At 41.4% G+C, this 16,393-nt stretch overlaps 1 protein-coding gene across 2 annotated transcripts in view; it reads right to left on the bottom strand.

Annotated features, from left to right (window-relative positions):
• The window catches only part of ncalda (neurocalcin delta a), a 112,275-nt gene that overhangs the window by 69,709 nt on the left and 26,173 nt on the right, over positions 1-16,393 (bottom strand). Inside the window, exon 2 of one of the 2 annotated variants that reach the window (XM_060922099.1) lies at positions 4,099-4,164. The exons of the other annotated variant lie outside the window; for it this stretch is intronic. The gene's annotated coding sequence lies outside the window, so the exon portion shown is untranslated. The remainder of the gene's footprint in view (positions 1-4,098; positions 4,165-16,393) is intronic. 2 annotated transcript variants of the gene reach the window in all.

Below are 16,393 nucleotides of genomic sequence, written 5' to 3'. Positions count from 1 at the left end.
GCATAATATCCAGTTGCTGATATCCAAACAGCGACTTGCTGCTATGTAGTTTTAATCTGACGGGGTGAGACCACTGGTTATCTACACACCATGTCTACAACTGAATCTCTCAATCTAAAAAGTGTAGAGTTTATTGTACTGTACAGGCACGCGTCTTCCTGAATCTGTATGACATTTAAAGTGCTGATGACACGTTTTTGACATCTTTGGCGATGTTTTATAACATAAAAAGTAATTCCCGATGATCCATATATTAATTCACGAAGGCGCCTATTTTACAAGTTATGATAAAAAACGCGGCTATTTGGGCAAATTTGACGGGGCTGCAGCACCCAGGAGACGGAGGAGGAGGAGGGGCTATATGACGTCAGCGAAAGAACCTTCCTCCTAACTTACCAGTTTGTTGTTGATGCGAGAGGTGTTCAGTTTATCATTATTAGTATTATTATTATACATTATTATAATATATATAAAGTTATAATGCCTTCGCGTTGTGTTGCCAGCTTTTGCTCCAAAACCCACAAGGATGGGGTAAGTTTATTCAAGTTTCCCAGAGATCCCGAGCTGTATGCGAAGTGGGTGAAGCAAGTCAGGCGCACTCGTGACAAGTGGGAGCCCTCACCAACATCCGTCCTGTGCTCTGAACACTTCGATTTGGATTGTTTTGACACCCTTCCCAGCTTAAAAGAATCTCTTGGGTGTTCAGTTCAGCACAAACGTGTGTTACTACCATCAGCAGTGCCTACAGTATTCCGGAGGGGGTCTACTAGTAGCTATGCCGGATCCAGCAGTCGCCTGGGACAAGGCGACTCCTCCAAAGACAGTCCAACTGTCAGAACATGTGTTGAGAAACGACATAAGATAAAAGGTACGTACAGCTATAGAGTGCTCCGACATGATGCTAAAAATAGTAACCATGCGGTCTGCGCGGCCATCTTGGAAGTCACTCGCTCCAGAGCGCTCATAGAGTACACATCATAGAGTACACATCATAGAGTACACATTCATGATAATCATAAATGTAATCATAAAGCCGGCGTGATATCAGTCATGTATTTGCTTGTGAAAGCTTGTTTCTCAAAGCAAACACTGAGGGAAAGCTAACTTAGCCAGACAAGTAGGCTACAGATTGTCATTTGCTTACGCTGATGTAGGTTATCAAATATTTTGCTTCATTCAAGGATAAAACTAAGAAGCCATAAACTAGAAGACCTGCCTGCCAATATTATCCTAAATGTATCATGGATCAGGCAGTCGTAAGCTTATTATGTTAGCCGTTTGCATGCTCCATTAGGAACTATGTATTCAGTGTAGCATACGGCTTACATGATATAAGCAGTGTTTACATATGCAAGACAACAATACACAATATTAAAATACTGATTCCGTAACATTTTGAACAAATACGGGTTGACCTACCAATCCTTGTTATCCAACCTTGTGGTGTTCAATGCTGGGCTGTCTGCCTGTCCGCTGTCCGAGTCGGAGTCGCTCTCAGATTGCACAGTAACAGGTTCAAACCTGTACGGTTGGATGCACCCGTGTTCATCATCACTTGATTCTTCCGATCTATCCCACTCACAACACAATTCTAGACTCCCAGAAGAGGAAGAGCTAGCACTAGAGAGTTCACCGGCGTTTTCATGCGCCATTTCCATTGAGCAGAACAGCCAGTGAACCGCAGCATGTTCTTCCGCTGACGTCACAACATGGCCGCGAGCCACGGACCCAGTTTTCTTGCGCTGTGCAATTAAAAGTTGGATATTCGCGTAACAACAGCTTCTTTTCACGTAATTATAACAGAAATCTAACATGTTTGCCATGTTGTATAGTTTATTTAAGAAATTGCATAGAGTCATGTTCGTGTCATCAGCACTTTAATATTATTTAGGAAATGCATCAATCCTTAAATCCCCAGTTGTTTTTAAAATGACAAGACTTTCGAGCAAAGTTTCAAGTTAATTTCCTCGTTTGAACAAACACAGAAGATGACAAAATATCCCATCTTTCCAGAAAACAGTTTTTACCCTTCAGCCGATTAACACAGTATATTTCTTGTTATGAAGCTGTGAAAAGATTATTGCAATTTCCTTAAAAGCAACTGATTAACACTCAAAAGGTCAGATCTCACATCTGTAAAAAAGAGTCTTAAAAAAAAAAAGTGGATATTTCATAAAACAGATGATGACCGAACCTGCAATGATTACAAGATCTCAGAAATCTTAACTAAAAGGTATCTGTAAAAGACACTCGAACAGGTCATCTCATCACTCTCACACAGTGATGTAAATGAAATGTTTATAAAATACTGCTTCTGCTTATTGACTATCTCAGCACTGGAGATTTCATGTGGAATATTCCTTCTAACCGAGAGCCCAAGGGAAAGCACTATAATAATTAAACAAAAGTGCTCGAGAGCACAATATCTCCTGCTGGCAACTACTGTATGCCATAACTCTGGTAAAATGTGACTGAATTGAACAAAATTGCAATACGTGCATCACCGACATATAACAAAGAATCCGGTCAAGTTTTGTGAAATTCCTCCAAAAATTGTGAGAGGAATTGATTTCAGAAGGTGAGTACCCTTCCCGGGACGGACGGACAGACACCGCCATAACAATCCCCCTTCGGGCCTTTCAGCCAGCGGGGGATTTAAAAAAAAAAAAAAAAAAGTGGTGAAGCTGCTGTGTAGTGAATTTAAACAAGGCTAAATGCCTGGAATTCCAACAAAGATATCATCAGAACAAATAAGGACTTGATCACAGAGCCTCCATTACATCATTATTTAAGTATATTTTAATCCAGACCTGTATGTTGCCTGAGCACAGCGAATTCTCTCTCCCTACATGGAAGGCTGGAGTTTAAAAGCCACACAACATTCATAGCTAAAAATGCACCAGTATCACGCCACTGATGGTCCAGGCCCTGGATACTCTTCCAAGCAGGATCGTGTCAGAGAGTGGCAAGGTCTACTGAATATGGTAATATACCGACTACTTACTAAGCATGCATGCCATTCTTATGCACTGTATATTTACATTGAAACAGATGCAGCTTCCACAAAGTGAATGGCAGGTTTGGAATTTAACCTACCAACGTTACACCCATTACAATCTACAACAAGGGCTGCAGCTCCGATGCACTGGTTTTGGCAGATCTGTAGTGAAGATAACATGTCTGGCAGATGACAGCAGCAGCTCAGCATAGAGGAATCTTTGCTGTTGCCTAGCTACCGATGGTTCAGGTAGTCAGACGAATAAAAGTACAGACCAGGTGTTTTTTTAAAAAACAAACAAACACCCACATCACCACACACAGGATATTGGATACCACAGTGTTGAACACGTAGATTCAGCTACATGTTGTGGCTAGAACCAAGTGCAAATACGGTTATATTTTTGTTGTCACTCATCCAGTGTTTAATTGAAAAATATAACAGAACATTTTGTGACCAAAGATTTTTGTGGTAGTATTTCCCAACAGCTCAGCAATAAGCCCATTGTATTCTTTAGTTCAATTATGTTGTTCAAGCCATAAACCTTTATCAAATGACTTATATTTGCTGACATTTTAATTATCAGCATGCAAACACTAACACTTGTGACCAACGCAGCCATATGGGAGCACACTCACTCACTCACACACACACACACACACACACACACACAGAAGTGTGCAAGTAGTCTGGGTCGAAGTGTATGTCAGAGCATGGGAATCTCTGGCAAAGAGATCTCCCCTTGCCAGTGAGTCATGGGAACAAGAGCAGACACTACAGTGAGCTGTGCTCCCGAGTCATAGGTCAGGACACACAACACAACGGGAAAATGAATGGAGCATGCCACACGTTCTCTTCACGTACACTACCGCTGTAGCTTATATAACCGGATAAAGGGTTAGGAAAAAATGGATTTCATGTAATAATGGAAAGCACAATATAGTTAGTATACAACAAAATCAGTGCATGGTTAACACGCACCCCAAAAAAATAAATAAAATAATAATAATAATAATAATAAATCATCATCCAACAACCACACATGTATAGCAAGAATTTAAAATCAGCACACCACACACAAACCCACATTTAGCACTCACTTATAGAGTTGGCTGGACGTCTGATGTTCCCCACTGTTGTGAGAGAAAAGCCCAGAGCCAGCTAATCTGCAGAGGAAAACCAGCAGCCTGTTAGTCTTGGCCTCCAACACGGAGTTATTTTAAGGCTTTGTCATTACTGCAGTCCTACAGGACTGGAAGCACAAAGGGCCAGGCAGCACAGAAAACGCAACACTTGACTCATGGATTATGTGGCCTTAATTACACAGGAGTGCCAACAGGAATTTTTGGCCTTCTTAAAAATCACTGTACACTTGGCTTCTTGCCTTATACCATTTGCCTTACCACAAACTACAACTATGAAGGAATATTTCAGACTGTATTAAACAAAATACTCACTAAGCACTTTATTAGGAACGCTATACCAATACTGGGCAGGGCCTCCCTTTGCTCTCAAAACAGCCTCCACTTTATATACCGTATTTTCTGGACTATAGAGCGCACCTGTATATAAGCCGCATCCGCTCTATTTAAAAAAAATAAATAAAAAAAAAAAAGATATACAAGCCACACCGGGCTATAAGCCGCAGATATCTATGTTGAAAAATTAGATATTTACTGCATGTACAGAACGATTTTGTACTGTAAATGTACATGTATGTACCTGAACAGATTCTTTCCGAACAGTGCCTTTTAACATGGCAGCAGCTTTGCTGATTAAAACGGAACAGAACCAAGAGAAAATAACCGGTATTTATTTACCTTCATTTCTCTTGTTTGAAACCACAAGTCACTTTAATCATCTTCGCTGGATTTGAAAATAATTACCAGTTAGTAATTTGTCGTGCGTGTTCTATCTGCTAAAGATCTGCTAATTCTTCTTTGCATTGATTTTTCGTCTATCTTATTTTTGATTCTACTTCCGGTTAGAGCGCCCCTAGTGGTGGAAGAAAAATCCACAGAATAGCCGCACCTTTGTATAAGCCGCATGGTTCAAAACCTAGGAAAAAAGTAGCGGCTTATAGTCCAGAAAATACGGTGTGTGTGTGTATATATATATATATATATATATATATATATATATATATATATATATATATAAAAATAAATAAATGGCGGGGCGGCACGGTGGTGTAGTGGTTAGCGCTGTCGCCTCACAGCAAGAAGGTCCGGGTTCGAGCCCCGTGGCCGGTGAGGGCCTTTCTGTGCGGAGTTTGCATGTTCTCCCCGTGTCCGCGTGGGTTTCCTCCGGGTGCTCCGGTTTCCCCCACAGTCCAAAGACATGCAGGTTAGGTTAACTGGTGACTCTAAATTGACCGTAGGTGTGAATGTGAGTGTGAATGGTTGTCTGTGTCTATGCGTCAGCCCTGTGATGACCTGGCGACTTGTCCAGGGTGTACCCCGCCTCTCGCCCGTAGTCAGCTGGGATAGGCTCCAGCTTGCCTGCGACCCTGTAGAACAGGATAAAGCGGCTACAGATAATGAGATGAGAATGAGATATATAAATGGCATGGATTCCTCAAGATGTTGGAAATTTCCTTTGAGATTCTGGTCCATGTTGACACAATTGTGGATTTTTTTCAGACGCACTTTCAGGCTGTGAATCTCCCGTTTGACCACAATCACAAAGGTGTTGTGCTGGATTCAGATCCAGTGACTGGGAAGGTCACTGAAGAACATCGCAATGTTAATGAAACCAGTTTGAGACGACTTTTGCTTTGTGACGTGATACATTATCATGCTGGAAGTAGCCATTAGAAGATTGTGGCCATGAAGAGATGCACAACGGGACTCATATAGCCTGTGGCATTCAAGTGATGATCAATTGATATCAACAGGCCCAAAGTATACCAAGAAAACATTCCCAACACCATTACATCACCTCCAACAGCCTGGACTGTTTACACAAGGCAGGTTGGGTCCATGGATTCATGCTTGCTGGCACCAAATCCTGACCCTACCATCTGTGTGCCTCAGCAGAAATCAAGATTCATCAGACCAGGATATGTTTTTCCCAACTGTCCAGTTTTGGTGAGCCTGTGCCCACTGCAGCCTCAGCTTTCTGTTCTTGGCTGACAGAGGCTGTTGTAGCCCATCTGCCTCGAGGGTTGACAGACTGTGCATTCTGAAATGCTTTTCTGCTCATCAAAATTGTACAGCGTGGTTATCAGAGTCCATTCTCCATTAACCTCTCAACGATAAGACATTTCTGTCTGAACTGCCTCTCATTTTTCTTCACTGCATCATTCTGAGTAAACTTGAGAGAATTTTGTGCATGAAAATCCCACGAGATTAGCAGTTACAGAAATACTCAGACAAGCCCATCTGGCACCAACAATCATGCCACAGTCAAAATCACGGAGATCACATTTCCCCCCCATTCTAGTAGTCGATGTGAACATTACCTATGAAGCTGCTGGCCCATATCTGCAGGAGTTTATGCACTACAGCCACATGATAGACTGATCAGATAATTGCATGAATGAGGAGGTGTACAAGGTGTTCCTAATAAAGTGTGAGGTGAGTGTATAACCTATATTATGACTTGAATTTTCACAATGATATCAAGTTACTATTATACTGATATTATAAATGGTACACAATGCAAAGAAAAAAAAAAAAAGTAGTTCTTCTCTTAAAAGGCATTCAGAGAAAATCCTGATAAGTCTATCCAACTCCTGGGTCTGCGTGTTGGCTTACGCTGATGTACAAAAGCCATAGGTTGCAGAATTATCTTATATGAATTTTGCATGAAAATACATCTAACTAAGAAAGAGAGAATTTATATTGAAAAAGTTGCAACAAAATGGTTTAGTGAACTGAAACAGTGCATTAACAAGAGGTCAATAATGATCAAGTTACGTTTTAAAATATTTGACATATTTCAATAAACATACTGTTGAAAAAATACAAATCCAAAGTTTCAGACAGCAATAATAAAAAACTGACGGTTTTATGAGGCAAAGAATTTCCGTGGGCTTACTAAAAATAAATAAAATAATTAAAAGAAAAAAAAAAACCTGCCCGTTCATAAGTCATGGCCAAAGCACATCATACAGGGCTTGAAATTCATATATTTTTTCACCAGCCAGCCGGACTAGTTACCTTCCAAAGTAACTAGCCAAACAGAAAATCAACTCGCCAAAATTTGTTCATGTATGAATTTTACTTCCGTCAAAAATAGCACAAAAGAGAGTAGTTACCATTGCTCATGACTAATGTGCATTTATTTCAAGACCCGAGTATTTTGATACTGTTTTTTTTTTTGCACACTTTACAAATTGGCATTTGCTGTTCCACGTCCTCCTCGCGATATCCAACCCCTTACTAGTTCTTTTCGGAACCAATTCGTCCGCTTCCATTTTTAATTTGTCGCTGAAATTGACAGAGCTTACACGGTAGCCTATGCAACACCAGCGATTGCACGAACTGAGTCAGCGCTGTAAACCGGAACTAGAAAATCTTCCCGCAAGCAGTGTTGCCAGATACTGCTGACGTTTTCCAGCCCAAAATATGTTCAAAACCCACCAAAATGCACTTAAAACTGCCCAATGTGGCAACACTGCCCACAAGTTCCTTTCAGCACCTAGATGTCGCCCGGGATTGGTTAGAGTGCGCCTGACGCTATTGTTTTTCCCCTTTGGCAGCCTCTCACGTTACTGCCTGAAGGACAGGGAGAAAACCACCGGAAAAGGTTTTAAACAAACGCAACAAACACGAAACAAACGCAAGTCAGCAGATGACCATAAAATACTCGATAGTTACAATATAATAATTTTATGTATCTCACAATTTTCGGAGATATATCGAGTATATTCGATATATCGCACAGCCCTAGTCTGAATCTTGCTTCATATATTTTTTTTTTATTTTCAACTTGCCAGCCGGGCTGCCTAGTGACAGGAATTACCTGCCAAATGACAAATTAAGTCGCCTCGGGCAACCGGACCACCGCAAATTTCGAGCCCTGTCATACAACACTGCCATGACAGCACATTGGTTGCAAACTTACCATCACATATCGTATTTCACTATGGCGGACAGTAAACAAAACAAAAAAATTTAAAAAGAGGGGGAGGGTGTTTAGATATTGTGCTGTCGGAGCACTGAATAACGTTAGTTGTATGAGAACAACTTCTACTCTTGGGATACAGATGCATCAGTTCCCATCTGATCCAGGTCCGAGAGGAAACTGGGTCAAGTTTGTGCAGCGCCATCGCCTGGACGTTCACAAATCTCTGAGTAAATACAGGGGTGCTTGAAAGTTTGTGAACCCTTTAGAATTTTCTATATTTCTGCATAAGTATGACCTAAAATCATCATCAGATTTTCACACAAGTAGATAAAGAGAACCCAGTTAAATGACCAAGTATAATATTTTTTATTTATTGAGGAAAATGATCCAATATTACATATCTGTGAGTGGCAAAAGTATGTGAACCTCTAGGATAAGCAGTTAATTTGAAGGTGAAATTAGAGTCAGGTGTTTTCAATCAACGGGATGACAATCAGGTGTGAGTGGGCACCCTGTTTTATTTAAAGAACAGGGATCTATCAAAGTCTGATCTTCACAACACATGTTTGTGGAAGTGTATCATGGCACGAACAAAGGAGATTTCTGAGGACCTCAGAAAAAGCGTTGTTGATGCTCATCAGGCTAGAAAAGGTTACAAAACCATCTCTAAAGAGTTTGGACTCCACCAATCCACAGTCAGACAGATTGTGTACAAATGGAGGAAATTCAAGACCACTGTTACCCTCCCCAGGAGTGGTCGACCAACAAAGATCACTCCAAGAGCAAGGTGTGTAATAGTCGGCGAGGTCACAAAGGACGCCAGGGTAACTCCTAAGCAACTGAAGGCCTCTCTCACATTGGCTAATGCTAATGTTCATGAGTCCACCATCAGGAGAACACTGAACAACAATGGTGTGCATGGCAGGGTTGCAAGGAGAAAGCCACTGCTCTCCAAAAAGAACATTGCTGCTCGTCTGCAGTTTGCTAAAGATCACGTAGACAAGCCAGAAGGCTATTGGAAAAATGTTTTGTGGACAGATGAGACCAAAATAGAACTTTTTGGTTTAAATGAGAAGCGTTATGTTTGGAGAAAGGAAAAACACTGCATTCCAGCATAAGAACCTTATCCCATCTGTGAAACATGGTGGTGGTAGTATCATGGTTTGGGCCTGCTTTGCTGCATCTGGGCCAGGACGGCTTGCCATCATTGATGAAACAATGAATTCTGAATTATACCAGCGAATTCTAAAGGAAAATGTCAGGACATCTGTCCATGAACTGAATCTCAAGAGAAGGTGGGTCATGCAGCAAGACAACGACCCTAAGCACACAAGTCATTCTACCAAAGAATGATTAAAGAAGAATAAAGTTAAATGTTTTGGAATGGCCAAGTCAAAGTCCTGACAAAGTCCTTAATCCAATCAAAATGTTGTGGAAGGACCTGAAGCGAGCAGTTCATGTGAGGAAACCAACCAACATCCCAGAGTTGAAGCTGTTCTGTATGGAGGAATGGGCTCAAATCCCTCCAAGCCGGTGTGCAGGACTGATCAACAGTTACCGGAAACGTTTAGTTGCAGTTATCGCTGCACAAGGGGGTCACACCAGATACTGAAAGCAAAGGTTCACATACTTTTGCCACTCACAGATATGTAATATTGGATAATTTTCCTCAATAAATGACCAAGTATAATATTTTCGTCTCATTTGTTTAACTGGGTTCTCTTTATATACTTTTAGGGCTTGTGTGAAAATCTGATGTTTTAGGTCATATTTATGCAGAAATATAGAAAATTCTAAAGGGTTCACAAACTTTCAAGCACCACTGTATACTGTACTATGCTTAGTGCATTTCAAATGCTGCCATTATGAAAGGTATTCTGCCTTGCTGGTTGGTGAAAAACTACACGCCATCCTGTGAGGGGGGAAAAAAAAAACAAAACCACAGCACATCTATGCAAATCAGAGACTCGCGATAAAACCACCAAAAAAAAAAAAAATCAGCAAACGCCAAAAGAAAGACAAGCAAGTTTATACACCAGAATGTTATAATTTTATGTCGATAGGCTCTTTGCAGTGAGAGGTCACGTGCTTGGATACCGCTTAGCAACACAAAATGGGAAAGCGTAAGGATCTGAGTGACTTTGACAACCGCCAAATTGTGATGGCTAGATGACTGGGTCTGAGCATCTCCAAAATGGCACATCTTGTGGGGTGTTCCCAGTATGCAGTAGTTAGTACCGACCAAAAGTGGTCCAAGGAAGGGCAATCTGGCCCTTGTCAAAGTCGTTCAGATCTTTACAGCTGCCCATTTTTCCTCCTTCAAACACATCAACTTTGAGAACTGACTTTTCTTGCTGCCTAATAATCCCACCCTGTGACCGGTGCCACTGTAACAACAATCAATATAATTTCACTTCAGCTGTCAGGGTTTTAATTTTATGGCTGATCGGTGTACGTTTTGTTAGCAGATAATGTGATCGAAATGCTTGAAACTGCCCATACAGCAACACTAGATAGCATATGCAGCAGAATACTGACATTAATGTGTACGTAACAGCCTTTCTCCAACAGAAAGGATATTTCAAATATGATCACAAATGGTCACCAGAGATCCATTCAAAATAACAAGTGTAAAGTTCTGTGTGTTTCAGCTGTTCACTTGTGATCGGATCACCTGAGAGACAGAGGTCAATATTGCCCCTTTTCCACCAAAGCAGTTCCAGGGCTGGTTCGGGGCCAGTGCTTAGTTTGGAACCGGGTTTTCTGTTTCCACTGACAAAGAACTGGCTCTGGGGCCAGAAAAAACGGTTCCAGGCTAGCACCAACTCTCTGCTGGGCCAGAGGAAAGAACCGCTTACGTCAGCAGGGGGGTGGTGGAGTTGTTAAGACCAACAACAATAACAAGACCGCGAAAAATCGCCATTTTAAAGCGACGAGAAGCAGCAGCTGTACAAACGCGAAGTCATCCATTATTATTATTATTGCTGCTGCTTCTTCCGTGTTGTTTTTGCTTCGATATTCGCGCCAAGGTTTATGCAAACATAGCGACGTAACTGACGTATACAGCGACGTAATGACGTATACAACAACGTAACTGACGTGTCTTCCGTTAGCACCGCGAGCTATGGAAAAGCAAACTGGTTCTCAGCTGGCTCGCAAGTTGAACGAGTTGTGAACCAGCACCAGCCCCGAACCAGCCCTGGAACTGATTTGGTGGAAAAGGGGTATATGAGGTGTGAACAGAGCACAAGTATTCCTTTAAAGGGCTTTAGATGAGTAATTGAAAACACAGGTCGAAAAATGCCTACATTTTTAAGACGACTCTAAAGTAAAAATTGACTTGAGGCAAGTTTCTATAGCGAGTTCTGCTTAATAATCAAATTGATCAATCAAGGTAGCAACATTTCACTATTGTATCTTCACAGTCAGCACTATTAACAGGTAAAGGATAACAGCAGCACACTCGTCTCCTTGGAAACCTGTTGTGCTAATGTGGGTTTCTGCTTAAATGCACAGAATCCAGCATGCAGTAGTGATGTTAGCAGGGGCGTGTATGCTTGTGTGGGGGAGCTGCAGCATGCCTACTTGTGTTTCAGTTCTCTTCCTCACAAGAGAGCCAGCAGTCACGATTCTCAGCCCACTCAGACAGAAAAACTTCCCATCTCATTTCAGATGGAGGCTTTAATGTGTTTGCTCTCGCAGTGCTGGTTTCTCTGTGGAGGCAAACCGTGTGCAACGTTTCACACCTCGCCATGAAGACTAGCTGCTTACAAATATGAAACAATGAATGGTTGAGTGACTCATTTTGAATCTGTGGTTACATTCGGCCAACAGATCTGAGTGGGTGAGATCTGTTACAACTCTAGACAAATATACAGAGACATATTAAAGACTACTTGTTAACTTCTGGTTTAGTTTGCACCATCTTGAGTGTTTGAGTTCCAGATTTCAAATCCACCGGAGCTTACTCGGTTCAAAATTATTTGGATGCTCAATTATTTTGAAAATCTTTTAAAGTGTATTTGGAGAGGGGGTGGTTTCCTTTACTTTTTACTCATTTCACATTGCCCTGAGGGTGACAGTGTTTTGTTCTTAAAACAAAAGGAGGTGAGAAAGCAAAGAATAGGATAAACTGATAGTCAGTTGGCCAAGCAAATCAATCTGTACATGAGTGAGCTACAAGGTCCACAAGAATTTCTTCCTTATTAAAAAAAAAAAAAAAAATTAAATTAAAAACCCACATGCGCAAATGCCTGAAGTGTGACGGATAAAGCCGACAACATTCATTCAACTTCATTTCATCGACCTTGTATCTTATGCTAGCACACTAATTGCAGAGGTTTCTGACGACTGTTCTCGGGGTGGTCTGATGAATCACAGGCATTCATGATTCACAAATGACAAAATTGTAATGTTTTCTTCTGCATCATTTCTAAACTCTAAGACCTCACACAAACATCACTGATGCTATTACTTTCAATCTAGCAAAAATATTATACAAGACTGAGATGCCCATTAAAAGGGGAATGATGAAATGCATAAAAGATAAATTTGGTGATCAGCTGTAGGAGGTTGTGTAATCAATCAAACTAAACACGTATTGTCAGGTCACACACATGGAAACTAGATTTGAGACGAGAACTTCATTTTACTAATGAGGAAAGCAGTAGAGCAAATGTCTGCCCATAGCTTGGAGAATTACTCAAGCATGCATATACCCCTTAAGGCCAAGTTTACATTAGACCGTATCTGTCTCGTTTTCTTCACGGATGCACTGTCCGTTTACATTAAAACGCCAGGAAATGGGAATCCGCCAGCGCCCACGTATTCAATCCAAATCGTGTCTGGTCCGGTGCTGTGTAAACATTGAGAATATGCGGATACGCTGTGCTGAGCTCTAGCTGGCGTCGTCATTGGACAACGTCACTGTGACCTCCACCTTCCTGATTCGCTGGCGTTGGTCATGTGACGCGACTGCTGAAAAACGGCGCGGACTTCCGCCTTGTATCACCTTTCATTAAAGAGTATAAAAGTATGAAAATACTGCAAATACTGATGCAAATACTGCCCATTGTGTAGTTATGATTGTCTTTAGGCTTGCCATCCTTCCACTTGCAAGTGGTAAGTGACGCGCATGCCCGACATGCACTGAGATCACACACAGCGGCTCAGTCCCGAATCACTGCTCGCGCGCTGTGTGAGCTGCGCAGGGCCGGAGTGCGCACCCTCCAGAGGGCACTCGCTGTTCAGGGCAGAGTGATTTGGAGCGCAGGATGCCTGCGGAGCCGAGCGTATCCGTGTATTGGCGTTGCTGTGTGCACGCGAATCGTGTATTGGTGTTGCTGTGTGCACACTAATCATTTTAAAAACATTAATCTGATGATCCGCTGATACGGTCTAATGTAAACCTCACCTAAGAAAGGAGTATGCACGATGAGGTGTGCATAACAGAGAGCTGTGTAAATGTACTTAAGAACACTATTTTTAGTCACCAATTGCACAGAGCCCTATTAGGTCACAGTTTAAAGCTACAATTCATCAACATTGATGGCCACAATTTACTGATTTTCAGTTCATTTAATTTTCATTTCACCGACACGTGTTGTTTACTGAAGAATAATGCAGATGGCGTATTGTAGGGTTGATAGAAGAGCAGGACAGGAAGTGACATTTATAAAACGTTTAAAAAAAAAAAGACTGCCAGGTTATGAGTAGAACCACGGGGCTGGAATCCGACTCTTCAATGAACGTCAACAACGAAGACAAAAAAAAATATTTTATATATATATATATATATATATATATATATATATATATATATATATATATATACACATACACAGACACACACAGTGGGGCAAAAAAGTATTTAGTCAGCCACCAATTGTGCAAGTTCTCCCACTTAAAAAGATGAGAGAGGCCTGTAATTTTCATCATAGGTACACTTCAACTATGAGAGACAGAATGAGGGGAAAGAATCCAGGAAATCACACTGTAGGATTTTTAATGAATTAATTTATAAATTCCTCGGTAAAATAAGTATTTGGTCACCTACAAACAAGCAAGATTTCTGGCTCTCACAGACCTGTAACCAGGGCTCGAAATTAACTTTTTTTCTTTGTGTCCCCCAGTGGTCCCGAATTCTGTGTTGTATTGTCCCGAATGGAAGCAATAGTGTCCCCATTTTTTTCCTCTCTGAAATAACCAGTGGTTAATATTATCATATGAAGTTACTATTATATTTGTAACTATGCGATTTTGAACCCTTTATATCATTTTTACAATAAGTCACAAAACACAAGTGACACATGTCCTATACATCATCTACTTCAAAATTACAGTTATTGCATTTTCAGTTTATTAAACTTTGGCGATCTCACTGTATGAATAGATACCCGTTTATTTAAAGGGGCCAACTAGCTCATTCAGAAAATGTTTCAACTCACTACATCTGCAGTACACTTTAGCTGAAAATAAGACCCCTTTTATGTTCATTTCATCTACTTGTACCTTGAATATCTGTTGGCATTTATAAGCCCAACTTATCATTTTCACCATTACCGTTATCCATTTTTATGTAATATACCTGTTGCCCCATTCAGAGATGTTTTGAAAGCCATCAGCCATACCATCAATGGATGAAATGCCCTTGAGCAAGGCACCTACCCCAACATTGCTACAGGGGCTGTAACACTGTAAAAAACCGTAAAGTCACTTTGGATAAAAGTGTCATATCATATAAGTGCAAACAAAGCAATGTAATCCAAATTTTTTTTAATTGTAACCTTTAGTCATAGAAATCATTTACATTATTTACAGTGCTTAATTTCATTTTCTTTGACCTAGATAAATTTCCCATTCATTTCTATGGAATTATTTGAAAAACTACACACATTTTCAAACATCCGCTGCTCTGGCATGCTTTCACCTAGAGACATGATTCAAACTTTAAAACGTAGAGAAACTTCTCCTCTGTGGATCTGGCATTCAACTTTTTGCAAGGTTCTATACTTTTGGCTCAGACCCAGCTCAAACACCATGTGGGTTCCTGGAGAAATTCCAGCTTTATAATGGGTGTTTATTGCGTTACACACCAGTGGAGCTCGTTAAGTTAGAGTGTAGAGAGCTTGGAAAAATAGCTCAAACTTTCTCATTTAAACTGTGTTTTCAGCCCCAATTTTCACTCTACACACACAATTTTCTCAAAATTAGTAGTCACACTTGTCCTGATTCACACAATGTGTCTACCTACACGATAGGACTTGCAGTTTTTGAATGAGAAGCCTGAAAGTGAGGAGAGGGCAGGCGCGCAGCCCCATAGACTGCCATTATAAACGTGGCTGCGCTTTGACTGTTAAATCAGAAAAGTCACTCGTTTTTAACTCGCTCTAGTGTCCTCAATTTTTACACTACAGACAAAAAAAGTACATCAGTGTGTTCAGGAGACCCTTGTGGCACTCAATGTGAAATAAGTTTGTGAATATCTCCTTCCGTTTTCGTGTAAACCCCCGTTGTTTGGAGGGAGCGCTCTGACGGAAAGCTGCCCTTTTTGTGTGCCCCTCCCCCACCCGCGCGCTGAGCAGAGAGAGACAAAAATACAGTCCAGCTCAGCTCCGGCAACTGTGACTGCTACGCGCACTGCATCACTCTCACGATTTCCCCCGGGGGAATTGTCGTCTCTAGATCTATTTTTTTTCCATTGTCCCGGGATTGTCCCAGATATGATAATTTTGTGTCCCGATGACATTTTTTATGGTCCCCGGGACACCGTTAGTTTCGAGCGCTGCCTGTAACTTCTTCTTTAAGAGGCTCCTCTGTCCTCCACTCGTTACCTGTATTAATGGCACCTGTTTGAGCTCGTTATCAGTATAAAAGACACCTGTCCACAACCTCAAACAATCACACTCCAAACTCCACTATGGCCAAGACCAAAGAGCTGTCAAAGGACACCAGAAACAAAACTGTAGACCTGCACCAGGCTGGGAAGACTGAATCTGCAATAGGTAAGCAGCTTGGTGTGAAGAAATCAACTGTGGGAGCAATTATTAGAAAATGGAAGATATACAAGACCATTGATAATCTCCCTCGATCTGGGGCTCCACGCAAGATCTCACCCTGTGGGGTCAAAATGATCACAAGAATGGTGAGCAAAAATCCCAGAACCACACGGGGGGACCTAGTGAATGACCTGCAGAGAGCTGGGACCAAAGTAACAAAGGCTACCATCAGTAACACACTACACCGCCAGGGACTCAAATCCTGCAGTGCCAGACGTGTCCCCCTGCTTAAGCCAGTACATGTCCAGGCCTGTCTGAAGTTTGC

Source organism: Neoarius graeffei, chromosome 5 (assembly GCF_027579695.1).
Source record: "Neoarius graeffei isolate fNeoGra1 chromosome 5, fNeoGra1.pri, whole genome shotgun sequence".
NCBI classification, from domain to species: Eukaryota; Metazoa; Chordata; class Actinopteri; order Siluriformes; family Ariidae; genus Neoarius; species Neoarius graeffei.
This window is presented reverse-complemented; position numbering and strand designations above follow the sequence as displayed.